General features: G+C 34.2%; 1 protein-coding gene across 3 annotated transcripts in view; it reads left to right on the forward strand.

Annotated features, from left to right (window-relative positions):
- HTR2C (5-hydroxytryptamine receptor 2C) overlaps positions 1 to 12,736 on the forward strand; it is a 329,358-nt gene that overhangs the window by 156,914 nt on the left and 159,708 nt on the right. The window lies entirely within an intron of this gene.

Genomic DNA, 12,736 nt, shown 5'->3' on the forward strand with positions numbered 1-12,736 from the left:
CTTTCTAGATACTATAATTCATATTTTTTACAAGGAGACAGGAATAAAAAATTAATGACTAATTATATAAGTGCAAGTTCACATTATCACAATAAAAATTCAAGCATTTGAAAGTTTTGATAGAGGATTTTTAGAGAGGTTTTAATTTTTCTTTTGATTTTATGCCATATCTTTGCCCTATTCATTTTAACACTAACTTTTGTTTGTAAGTAATATTTATAAAGAACAATCAAAACCACTTTTACTAAACTGCTAAGTATCTTTGCTAGGAAGTTGGAGAACCCAGTTTGAATTTCATTGAAGATACACTCATCTCACGAGGGAATGAAATAGACTCCCTGTTCCCTGGAGAGTATAATGGAATTAGACTGGAAGGACTAATACTGGAAATGGATCTAGTTCTCAAATCCTCAAAGAAGATTACTGCATCTAGAAAGTAATCTTTCATGGAACTTAAAAATTAATTATCCTGTTCTAAATACCCAGTGGTAATAGATTATCTCAATAGGCATTTTATAAATAATATTCTCAGGAAATACACTTTCTTATAGTTACTGAGTTTTCATGATGCATTAATTTCAAAGTAAATGCGTTGTACCTTCTCTGTGAGCATTTTACCACACTGTAGCTCCAAATTATGTAAGAAAAGGTCACTGGAATGAATGTGCTTTAGAAGACATGTTTTGTTTTCTGGTGTTTGTGTTATTTTGTCAGTTTCTCCCTTAAAAATATATAGGTGATCAAAATATAGCATCAACTGAAATCCAAATCTAACACATCTATCGCCACCCCTCCCCCAAGCAATAAAGAACAACAAAAACAAACTACACAATATCAACCCCAAATTTGGAGAACATCCAAATTCCAGATTATCTGTAAGCAGAAAATAAATAGGAGCTCACAATAGCTCTCTTTTAGGTTCCCACTATGTGCTGTTGTGAAGAGGAAGGCCAGTCCAATAAATACTAAATTAGAGAGAGAGAGAGAGAAGAAAAGCTAGTAGGAGGTCTAAGATTGATCTCAACTCATCACAAGAAAGAAAGTTTACCACAAGTATGAACATTCTGGAAAACTTCTCTGGAAGCTCATCCTTCAGGGAAGTGACTTGGAAGTGTGCACAGAACTCAATAAAGCAGTGTCGAGGAAGGAACTCTTTGGAGGTTGGAAAGGGCTAAAGGGGAGAGGTGACTTTTGAAAAAAGTGCACAGTGAAGGGAAAAAGAAACTAGAGGGGAAAATTTATCATCTTAAAAGGAAAAAAAAATAAAAATAAAAAAGTCAACCTGTAAGGCTCCTTCAACCTTCCCCCCACTGCCCTCCACTGTACCCCAAAAGTCTTCCAATAAAGAAATCAGAGTTTGTTAACATAAAGAGAAGTGGGTGCTCTTGAGCTTGGAACTTGGAAACTGCCCACAGACTGCTACCCATGTTCAAACAAATTCAAATATGCAAGTAATCTTCATCTATACCAAGTTACAATAAAAATAAAGCAGAACACAGAATTTTTTAAAAAGCCATTTGATGAAAATTACCCCAAATAAAGAACTATCAAAAAAAGAAAGCTATAACAAAATACTTCAAGAGAAACTAAATTTTCTCAAACATTGAAAGATACATACATATATATATGTATTATATGTATATATATATATATATATATATATATACATATATATACCTTGAAGTAGAAATCTAAAAACTGAGAAAAGAAATGGATTTAAAATATCAGTCAACAGAAAGCAAAAGTTGCTTGAACCCAGGACAATAAATTAGGGGAAAAGGATAAAATAATATTGGAAATGAACATTATATTAATAGCACCTAAAGAGTAGGTTAACATGAAAACGTAATAAGGAACACTAAAGAAAAATAGGGAAACAACAAAAAGAATGAAAATGAGATGAAGAAAGAAGAAGTCAGAAAGAAAATGTTTAAGATGGAAGACCAGAAAAAAAAAGAAAAAACCAAATGCATGTATAATTAGAATCCCTGAAGATGAAAAAAAAAAAAAAAAAAGAACAGAATTAATCTTTAAGACTATAATCTAGGATAGTTTTCTAGAAATAAGAGAATCTAAACATACATATTGATAGGACCAAGCCAGTACCAATAATTTGACCTGGAACAGTCAACTCTGAGATGTATCTGAGACATCGGGTTTTAAATATAAAGAAAAATCTTCAGGCAAAAATAAGAAATAATTTACCAAAGCAAGAGAATTCGACTGGCCTCATAATTAAAAAAAAAAAAAAATAGCAAAGCAAAGCAACAGTGAAACAATAGTTTATTTAAAGTCAACCACTTATATGATATTCTTTCAAAAGCAAATTTATAAAGACAGAAAACAGACCCGAGCACTTGTCTCATGCATCCCACCTGGGCTGGTGATCTGTTTCCCTATAAATAATATACATGCTGTTCTTTCGAAACATCCCACCCTCACCTTCTCCCACAGAGTTCAAAAGTCTGTTCTGTACTTCTCTGTCTCTTTTTCTGTTTTGCATATAGGGTTATTGTTACCATCTTTCTAAATTCCATATATATGTGTTAGTATGCTGTAATGTTCTTTATCTTTCTGGCTTACTTCACTCTGTATGGATGAAACTCCAGTTTCATCCATCTCATTGATTCAAATGAATTCTTTTTAACGGCTGAGTAATATTCCATGGTGTATATGTACCACAGCTTCCTTATCCATTCATCTGCTGATGGGCATCTAGGTTGCTTCCATGTCCTGGTGGAGAGGGAGGTGGGAGGGGGGATCAGGAATACGTGTAACTCTATGGCTGATTCATATCAATGTATGACAAAACCCACTGAAATGTTGTGAAGTAATTAGCCTCCAACTAATAAAAAAAAAAAAAAAAAAGACAGAAAACAGATCATCAGTTCACAGGGTCTGAAGGTGGGATGCTGGTTCCAAAGCAGCATTTACTTTGGTTCTATGGAACTGTTCTACATCTCGATTGTGGTGGTTTTATTATATATACATATTTCTAAAAATTTGAAAAACTATATATTCTAGTATGCAGTTTTAAAAGGGTAAATTTTACTGTATATAATTATACCTTAAATTTAAAAATAGAAAAATACCTAAACAAAGTTTGAAACAAAGATTTTGTATCCAGGCAAATTGGCCATCAAGGCTATAAAAAGCTTATTATTTTTTAAACTCAGGGAATTCTGAAACTTTAAGTCCCTCTTAAGAAACTGAATATTGAATGAGATTCATCTAGCAAAGAGATGATTGAGAAATTTTCCTCAAAATGATGGATCACAATCATTTAATATATTTAATTTTAGAGCAAGGACAAAAACAAAGGTTTTATAAGGGCATAAGAATACTGTCATATGTTATATGATATATATTATTTGTTATAGACACTAACAAATTAGAAGCAATGCAACTAAAAATTGAGAAGAAAAGAGAAAGAGAAAGGGGAAGGAGAAAGAATAATTTCTTTCATTTTTCTCTAAAGAAAAGATGGATGTTAAATTATACCCCCTCAAAAAATGGCAAACCAGAAAGTACCAGATTTTATCATAAAACAGAGGGCTAAGAGTATTAAGCAGGATATAAGTAAAACATGACATAAAGTTAACAACTAGAATAAAGAGACAAACCTATCTAAAACTAAAATAAATGCAATTAACAGAAAAGCAAAGAAAAAAAATGAAGTAGAGGAAGAAACAAAGGAAAATAAAGCAATGTTTTTAACATTATACCATTGTATAAAAAGATAGATTTGAAAACAAACCTATCAGTAAGAGCAATACATGTGTAAGAACCTAACTTACCATTAAAAAGAAAAGATTTCATGTTGGCATACAAAGAAAAACCTAATTATACTCACTTTATAAGAGAACTCAAAACCCAGTGAATCATAATGGTTAAACTAAAGGGATGAGTGAGCATAGGTATGCTAAGCGAATAGAAATACTAAGAAAATAGAAACTGTGATGTTGATATCTGACAAAGTGAATTTCAAGTGAAAAAAAAATAGTAATAGTTTAAATTCATGATCTTTTTTTTCCCAAAAAAAAGATGCTTATTTATGATCAAAAGCTGCAATTAACAACTAATATTTAGTGGTTAGGAATATCTATGACCCTAATAATACAGCAATGCTATTTTTTAAAGCAAAAACTAAAGAAAATGGAAGAATACCTCTGTGGATTGTTGTTGTTTAGTAGCTAAGTCATGTCCAACTCTTTTGCAACCCCATGGACTATAGCCCACCAGGCTCCTCTGTCCATGGAATTTCTCAGGCAAGAATACTGGAATGGGTTGGCATTTGCTTCTCCAAGGGATCTTTCCCATCCAGGGATCCAACCCCCATCTCTTGCATTGCAGGCAATTCTTTACCACTAAGCCACCAGGGAAGTCCACATTTATGGATACATTCTACTAATGGGGGACTTTAACACATCATACTCAGAACAAGAAAAATGGACATGTAGATCTTACAGATGTATGTTAAACTTTATATCCTTACCATAGAAAGTACACCTTCTTCACAAGTGCACATGGAATGCTCACAAAAATTAATTATCTATTAGGCCACAAAGAAAATATTAGAAAAGTAGAACTATTACAAAAAAATTCTTTCTGATAAAAACACAGTTAACACTAGAAACTATTAACAACAAAGGTTTAAAGACCATCTGATCTTGAGTTATAACAAATTCTAAACAACTGTTGGTTAAAAAGACAAATGCAAATTGAAATTACAAATTTCTTTAGAAATTTGACAGCATAAACACTGCATATTAAAATCTATAGAATATACTTAAAGCAGTGATCAAAGGAAAATTCATATCTAATCACATTTATAAGTAAAAATGAAAGTATACAAATGAATTAAATTACTAGAAAGCAACCTTGAAAGAAAAACTGCAAACCCAAAAGAAAGCACAAAGAAAATAACTAAAGATAAAAGTAGAAATTAATTAGAGAATAGAAAAACAATATACTTAATTCATAAATCAAAATCCTGTTTTTTAAAAAAGCAACTTTTAAAATAAAAACACTAGGTAACTTAAGGAAAAAGGAGGAAATATAAATATTCAAAATAAAAAATGACAAGGAAAATAACCATTGAAGCAAAATACATTTTTAAATCATTAGATTACTTTGTAGGTTATTCGCAAATCATGTGAGATCATTAGAAAAAAAAAAGCAGGTAATTTCCTGGAGAAAATCAGGTTAGCAAAATTGACCTCATTAGATATAAAAAGCAACAGAACAATTTCAGTAGAAGAATTAAAGTTATTAAGGACCTAAAGTGGACTTCCCAGGTGGCACTAGAGATAAAGAACCCGCTTGCCAATGCAGGAGACACCAGAGATGTGGGTTCAATCCCTGGGTTGGGAAGATCCCCTGGAGGAGGGAATGGCAACCCACTCCAGTATTCTTGCCTGGAGAATCCCATGAACAGAGGAGCCTGGCAGGCTACAGTCCATGGGATCACAAAGAGTTGGACATGACTGAAACAACTTAAGCATGCATGCATCACACACAAAAATCATCAGATCCAGATAGTTTCCCAAGGGATTTCTATAAAACCTTCACAGACCAGGTAGTTGTTGTAATGTTCCATAAATTGTTTAAGACCATTGAGAAAAAAAAAAAGCAACTTCTAATTCTTATATGAAGCATGCATAGGTTTAACATATAAACCAAATAAAAACAGTACAAAGAATATTACAGACTAACAGTTAAGACAGAAATTCTTTATAAACAATTGGCAAACAGAATCCAATACCACATTAAAAACATTATACTATGAACAACTGTAATTAATTCCAGTAACACTATGTTGGCCCAATATTAGGGAATCCCTCAATAAAATATATTAATATATATTATTAGTGCCAACATTATCACTAATTAATATTTGTTAATAGTTAAAGCTAAAATATTATCAGTATTGATACAACTATAATATTCACAGCATTGTATTTATAACATTAAAATATAATTTTTAAAGTATGTTCTTTAGCTCTAAAGATGTTGAGTGAAAAAGTCTTTATCCTAAACATTCTAGAAAAGCTATAGTTAATGGAAGTAAACATGTGATAAATACAATCTTCCTGATTTCTTTGAACTGGTTAACAAGTAGTAGAAGATAATCTTCTCAAATATATAACACATCTCCAAAATTTGTATACCTGGTTTTTTATCTAACCAATGATTTTTAAACTTCGTAAATTAAATATTTTTTATTCAATTGTGTATGAGTTCCAACTTTGCTGTGTTTCTCCCACTTCTGATTTTCTTACACCTAGCTGCTGACTCACTGATTATAAACTTGCCTGGTCCCTGAAAGCATTTAAGTTTGTGACAGGCCTCAGAGCTTGTGGGCACAAAAGAAACAACCTTGGTATCAATACCCTAAATTCACTGGCTTGTTTTCCCCATGTGCTAATGAAGTTACTTGGATCTCCTAGAAAGATACATACCTTCCCTCCAAATACCTCTAGAAGTCCCTAGGAGTTATCTCACATGTGATCATGAATAAAGTCAATGTGCATCATTTATTGCTGCAACTGTTCTGGGCTTTCATCGAGCATGTTTGTATTTACCCTCACTTGCCACTACTCACTGTATCTGCTCATCATCCATCCCTCACTGGGCATCATCACCTGCCACTGAGTATCCATCATCATATGCTGGGCATCTGCTGAGTACCGCCATGTCTGTTGGGAATCCACAATCTCCCACCAGGCATTGTGGTCTCTGCTGATGCTCTGCCATTTCATCACCAGTGCCTTCCATGAGAATGCTGCTTTACCTGTCTTGAGTGCTATCACCTGGTACAGCCAAACGTACAAACCCTCAAGATAACTCAAGACAATGCTGCCTTTGCTTCTGTCTCCATTTTATTTAGTGTTCCTTGGGAAAATTAGAAATATAGAGCATGCTTTGTTATCTAAACGTTGAAAAAGCAATGCTTGTCCTTGCCCTCTTCACAAAATCCTAAAACAACTCTAGTCTTTTTTTTTTTTCTTTTCTACATAATGTAGTTTCCTCAGGACTTACACATTCTATAGGGCTGGTCTAAAGTATATTTGCTGAGGCCTTAATTTCTGTCCTCAGGCATCTACATAAAATACCTCCTGAAAGGCTAAGCAGTGACATTATCAGTCTTGTAGCCCAGCACTTATCCCTATATCTGGTATTTTTAAATGAATAAATGCAGGCTTGTTTCCCTTCTGCAAATCAATTCATGAGGTTAGATACTTTGGACTTCCCAGCCCCACACATTTACACCTGTGAATCTTTACTTACAAAAGTCTACTCTCAATATTTCCTTTCCCAATCTACTTAGTCATTTCACTACAGCTATTTATCCTGGGGATGGGGAGAATTTTCTTTACCAAGTACATTTCAATTACAAGTGTAAGGAAAGAGTGGCACTCTGTGTATTTACAGAAAATTACAGTGACACACATTAAAGAACACGATCTAGAGGCCCTGGTTGTTATTCTTTATACTTTGATATAATTCTTTGTACTTTCTTTTTTTTCCTCCTTAGAACAACTTTTGCAGATTAATTACATCTTTAATTCTCCAACAAATCCATAATGTAATCTTACTTAACATTCCAGTTCTACTTCCAAAGGTCATTTCACTACAGGCAGATAGGCAGCACTGAGTGCTCACCCAGTGATGAGCCCTATTCTAAGTGCTATGCATTTACTATCCACATTTAACAGGTAGGAAAATCAAAGCACCAAGAGTTTAAGTACTCCCAGTGTTCTATTGTCAACTCGAGAAAAAGCCCCCTACATTTTCAACATTAAGAGGAAACTCTTGTCTATCTTCTCAAGTTGGGTTTGGGTTTCCTGGTGGAGAGTCCATTTCTGATGTTCAAAAGATTCACTTCACTTTATCTTTTACTTCTATTTGGCTAATCTCAAACATAATTCCTGGTATAGGTATTTTTTGACTTTGGAAAATCTCATTTTTTCATGGAAACTTTCAGAGGTATTTTTTCTTTTTTTTTTTATCATCTTATAATGTGTCAGTTCCTAGAAAGTTAAATTTTCGGCCCTTATTTCCAAGACTCTTTACCCTAAGCCAGTGTTTGTAATCCAAGAGCCTTTTAACTTGGTTCAATAATGATGCTAGAGATAATGACAACAATAACTATATAGCTAACTTTAATTGAGCACTGTATAGGAAGGAAATCTTGTCTGGGGTCCTGCAAATTAAATTGGCAAAGGATAGTTTAACAGGAGACAGTTAACAGGAGACAGTTAACAGAAAAAAGACAGTTTAAAAGGAGAAAAGGGTTTATTACTTATGCATACTGAGTTCTTAATAGAAAATAAGTGAAAACCCAAAGAAGCAGTTAAACCTAGGGCTGTAAATATCATTTTAACAAAGAGCAATAAATTATGGAGAAGTGACAAGTCAAAGGAAAAGCAGTTTAGGCTTCTAAGTGTGGTAAATGTGGAATGGTAACCATATGTGGGAAACTAATGGAAGATAAGGGTTATGTTAAAAAGGTTTGTTATGACGCCTCAATCTTGTGTAATCTGAGGGGATACTTGTGTGTCTTCAGAGACTGAGTCATCCTCCTCTTCCTGATATAGATTGGGAGGCAAACACCTTTACAAAGGGAAATTTATACCCTGCCTTTAAGCAGAAAGGGGAGGGTGAAGAGCTTTACCTGTATTGGCTATTTCTCATTTGCCTCAGCTCAAAATAATCCTTATGCCAAAAATGTATGTTTGGGAGTGGTGTGCTCTGATGCCCTTCAGCACTAATTCTGTGTCTATTACCTTGTTTAATTCCCACACCAACATGTAGGTAGAATTTTACATTTTCCCCACTTTACAGATAAGGAAAATGAAAATACACAATTTATCTGATTTTAGGACCATGAAAGGCACATCATATTCATTCTTACTTAGATCAATGACATTAGTGGCCCCATTCTGGGACTCCCCATGTGGCTCAGTGGTAAAGAATCTGCCTGCCAATGCAGGATACCCACAAGACATGGATTCCATCCCTGGAGTTGGAAATAGCAACCTACTCCAGTGTTCTTGCCTGGAAAATCCCATGGACAGAGGAGCCTGGTGGGCTACAGTCTATGGGGTCACAAAGAGTTGAACACAACTAAGCACATATGCACACATGCACCTCCCCCTGCTACTCAGACTGATATTTTTGCCACTCATCCCTGGAAATGTAAAACTTGGTATATCTTCCTGAAAAAACAAATGCTGATTCTTGCTTCCTATCTTGATAAAGCTTTAGAGATATAGAGTTCTACAACTAAGAAAACAATCTTTTTTATAGCCAGCAGTAATTTCTCCAATCTCTGCAATGATGATAATAGTTCACAGTTCTTTTTACACATACCAGTACTATACAATATCTTGGGTAATAGATACTCTTTTAGATCCATAGTTTTGCTCAAAATAATTTATTGTCAGTACATTTTATTTAGACTCTATTAATATCTCCTTCTGACACAGAGTTTATTTATTTATTTTTTTCCCCTGTGGGTTTTTCCCATCTTTTTTTTTTTTTTCATTTATTTTTATTAGTTGGAGGCTAATTACTTCACAACATTGCAGTGGGTTTTGTCATACATTGACATGAATTGGCCATGGATTTACCTGTGTTCCCCATCCCGATCCCCCCCTCCCACCTCCCTCTCCACCCGATTCCTCGGTCTTCCCAGTGCACCAGGCCCGAGCACTTGTCTCATGCATCCAGCCTGGGCTGGTGATCTGTTTCCCTATAGATAATATACATGCTGTTCTCTCGAAACAGCCCACCCTCGCCTTCTCCCACAGAGTCCAAAAGTCTGTTCTGTACATCTGTGTCTCTTTTTCTGTTTTGCGTATAGGGTTATCATTAACATCTTTCTAAATTCCATATATATGTGTTAGTATGCTGTAATGTTCTTTATCTTTCTGGCTTACTTCACTCTGTATAATGGGCTCCAGTTTCATCCATCTCATTAGAACTGATTTAAATGTATTCTTTTTAATGGCTGAGTAATATTCCATTGTGTATATGTACCACAGCTTCCTTATCCATTCATCTGCTAATGGGCATCTAGGTTGCTTCCATGTCCTGGCTATTATAAACAGTGCTGCGATGAACATTGGGGTGCACGTGTCTCTTTCAGATCTGGTTTCCTCAGTGTGTATGCCCAGAAGTGGGATTGCTGGGTCATATGGCAGGTCTATTTCCAGTTTTTTAAGAAATCTCCACACTGTTTTCCATAGTGGCTGTACTAGTTTGCATTCCCACCAAGAATGTAAGAGGGTTCCCTTTTCTCCACACCCTCTCCAGCATTTATTGCTTGTAGACTTTTGGATAGCAGCCATCCTGACTGGCGTGACACAGAGTTTAAAGACCCAGGTTTCAATGCCTTTGTTGCCATGAGACTAGAACATAGAATTAAGGGGGTGTGGGGGTGGGGCATAATATATCTCCAAATAGTTGAAGGATTTTCATGGTTCCAAAAGGTGAAACCAAAATAAATGATAAAAGATATAGAAAGAAGCAGATTAGGGTTCATTAAAATGTTATTTATCGACAAATAGCTCTATCTTTCAAAGAGAGGAAGCACCACATTACTGGAGGTTATATAAGGAATTTCTGTTTTGAGTAGGAAGTTGCACTAGGTGTTTTCTATGTTGTCTTCTATGTTTTCAGATTGTATACTTAAATTTCTACAGATGTCACTTTGAATAAGTTATTTGGAGTCTAAAGTTGTCATTACAGAAGTAGAAAGACAGTGCCTTTGTGAATGATTATTGTTGCTGTTTGTTGTTTGGTTGTTTTCAGTCATGTCCAACTCTGTTTCACCCTATGGACTGTAGCCTGCCAGGCTCCTTTGTCCATGGGATTCTCCAGGTAAGAGTACTGGAGTGGTTGTCATGCCCTCCTCCAAGGGATCTTCCTAACCCAGGGATTGAACCCAGGTCTCCCGCATTGCAGGCAGATTCTTTACTGCTGAGCCACCAGGGAAGCTCTGTTGTGAATGATAGGGAGATGAAAAGAATCACTATTTCATACAACAGGGTTACATTTCACATGTGTTTTTAAGAGACCTTGGATGAAAAACCTACTCATTAATTATATATTAAACAACTCAGAAGACATTTTATCTCTTGTTACCATCTAAGTGAACAGGAAAGAAAATTTGCTTAGAATGAATGGACTGAATATCCAAAACCCTCACTCTTAAACATTATGAGAAGGATAAGAATAGCCTACTTAGACTTTATCTGAAAGGACAGTAATTCAATCTTGAATGCTGTCTTTCATATGCTAAACAGAATATCTTACAACAATGAATCTGAGTCATTCTCATTTATATCTCTGTATTCCTAACACAGTGCTTGATCTGTGTAGTATCTAGGTTCTTGGACTAATTAAAATTAACTTATTTCTTTTCCTCCTCAGTTAAATTTCTATACTCTGCAAGTGCTGAAATTTGTTTCATATTCCAAGATAACAGAAATCTAAAATCTTTGCACTCTAATTATTCTGCACTCAAAATATAGCAAAGGCAAGCTAACCACATAACACTAAATTCCAAAAATACACTTCATAAATTGTTTTTCCATGACTTGATGCCATCATTTTTTTTTAAGTAAGAATATCACCAAGACAGTCAAGGTTAAATAAGTTTCTTTTTTCAGTGTGAATCTTCTTACTGAGAAATATTTAATAAAATAGGAAGTGGAAGGAGAATTTTAATTACCAGCCTATATATCTCTATTTTTATTCTTCAATTACATGGCAAGAGATATTTCAGGGTCTTTGTGGAAGTGTATACAATTTCAAATGAACCCAAACCATTGCAAGATCTATGTAACTATGAGATCAAAGCTATTGTGGATTTTAACTCCATTCAGAATGAAGCAGGAAAGGAAGCATTCTGAATTAGGTACACATGAGATAACTAGGTCAGGACATCTTCTGTAGAGAAAAAAATATTCCTTATTCTAGATCAAGTTCATTTTGGAGCCCTTTATCTGCTAATACACACACATGGAATTTCTTCTCAAAATTATGTGGCAAAAAACTTGAAAGAGAACAAAAGGAAAGGTATTTAATATTCATTAGGCACTTATTCATTTCTCAATTTTACTTTAACCCCATCTCATACGTTCTCAGCTTAAAATCTTTGTATTTGTAGGCAGAAAGGACTTTTCTGGATTTCCTATTTTAGGAACAGGTATAGCAAAGGAAACTAAATATGTACTATTAGGCTAATAGATGAAGCTAACTTTCATGTATTCAATTTCAAATGGAAAATATATGCAAAATAGAGAACAGATATATAATGAAAAGTAAATTCCTTAAGTTCTTTGAAGTTTTTTTTGTGATGGGAGAGAGTGAAGTTTCTAATTTTCAATTTTTCAAAAACCTAGGATTATAATCTCTGTACATACATGAATTTCACCAGTGGGTGGCATATAAACCACTGTAATCAAACTGTGTGTTCTCTAAGAGGGAAACTGGAGTAAAAACTAAATGATTTCAAAAATTTGAATTATAGTTTTGCTTGTTATGGAAATTATTTAATAAAAAATACATATAAAAGCTGAGCATGAATATAAGTTAATCATATATATATATATTAATTTTGATAGTTTTATGTCCTTAACTCCAATTCTAGCTAAGAAATACTGTGCTTTAGCTATATCATTTTGATCGAATGACTCAAATAATGCCATATGAATCTTGTGCAAGT

This window comes from Cervus elaphus, chromosome X (genome assembly GCF_910594005.1).
Source record: "Cervus elaphus chromosome X, mCerEla1.1, whole genome shotgun sequence".
NCBI classification, from domain to species: Eukaryota; Metazoa; Chordata; class Mammalia; order Artiodactyla; family Cervidae; genus Cervus; species Cervus elaphus.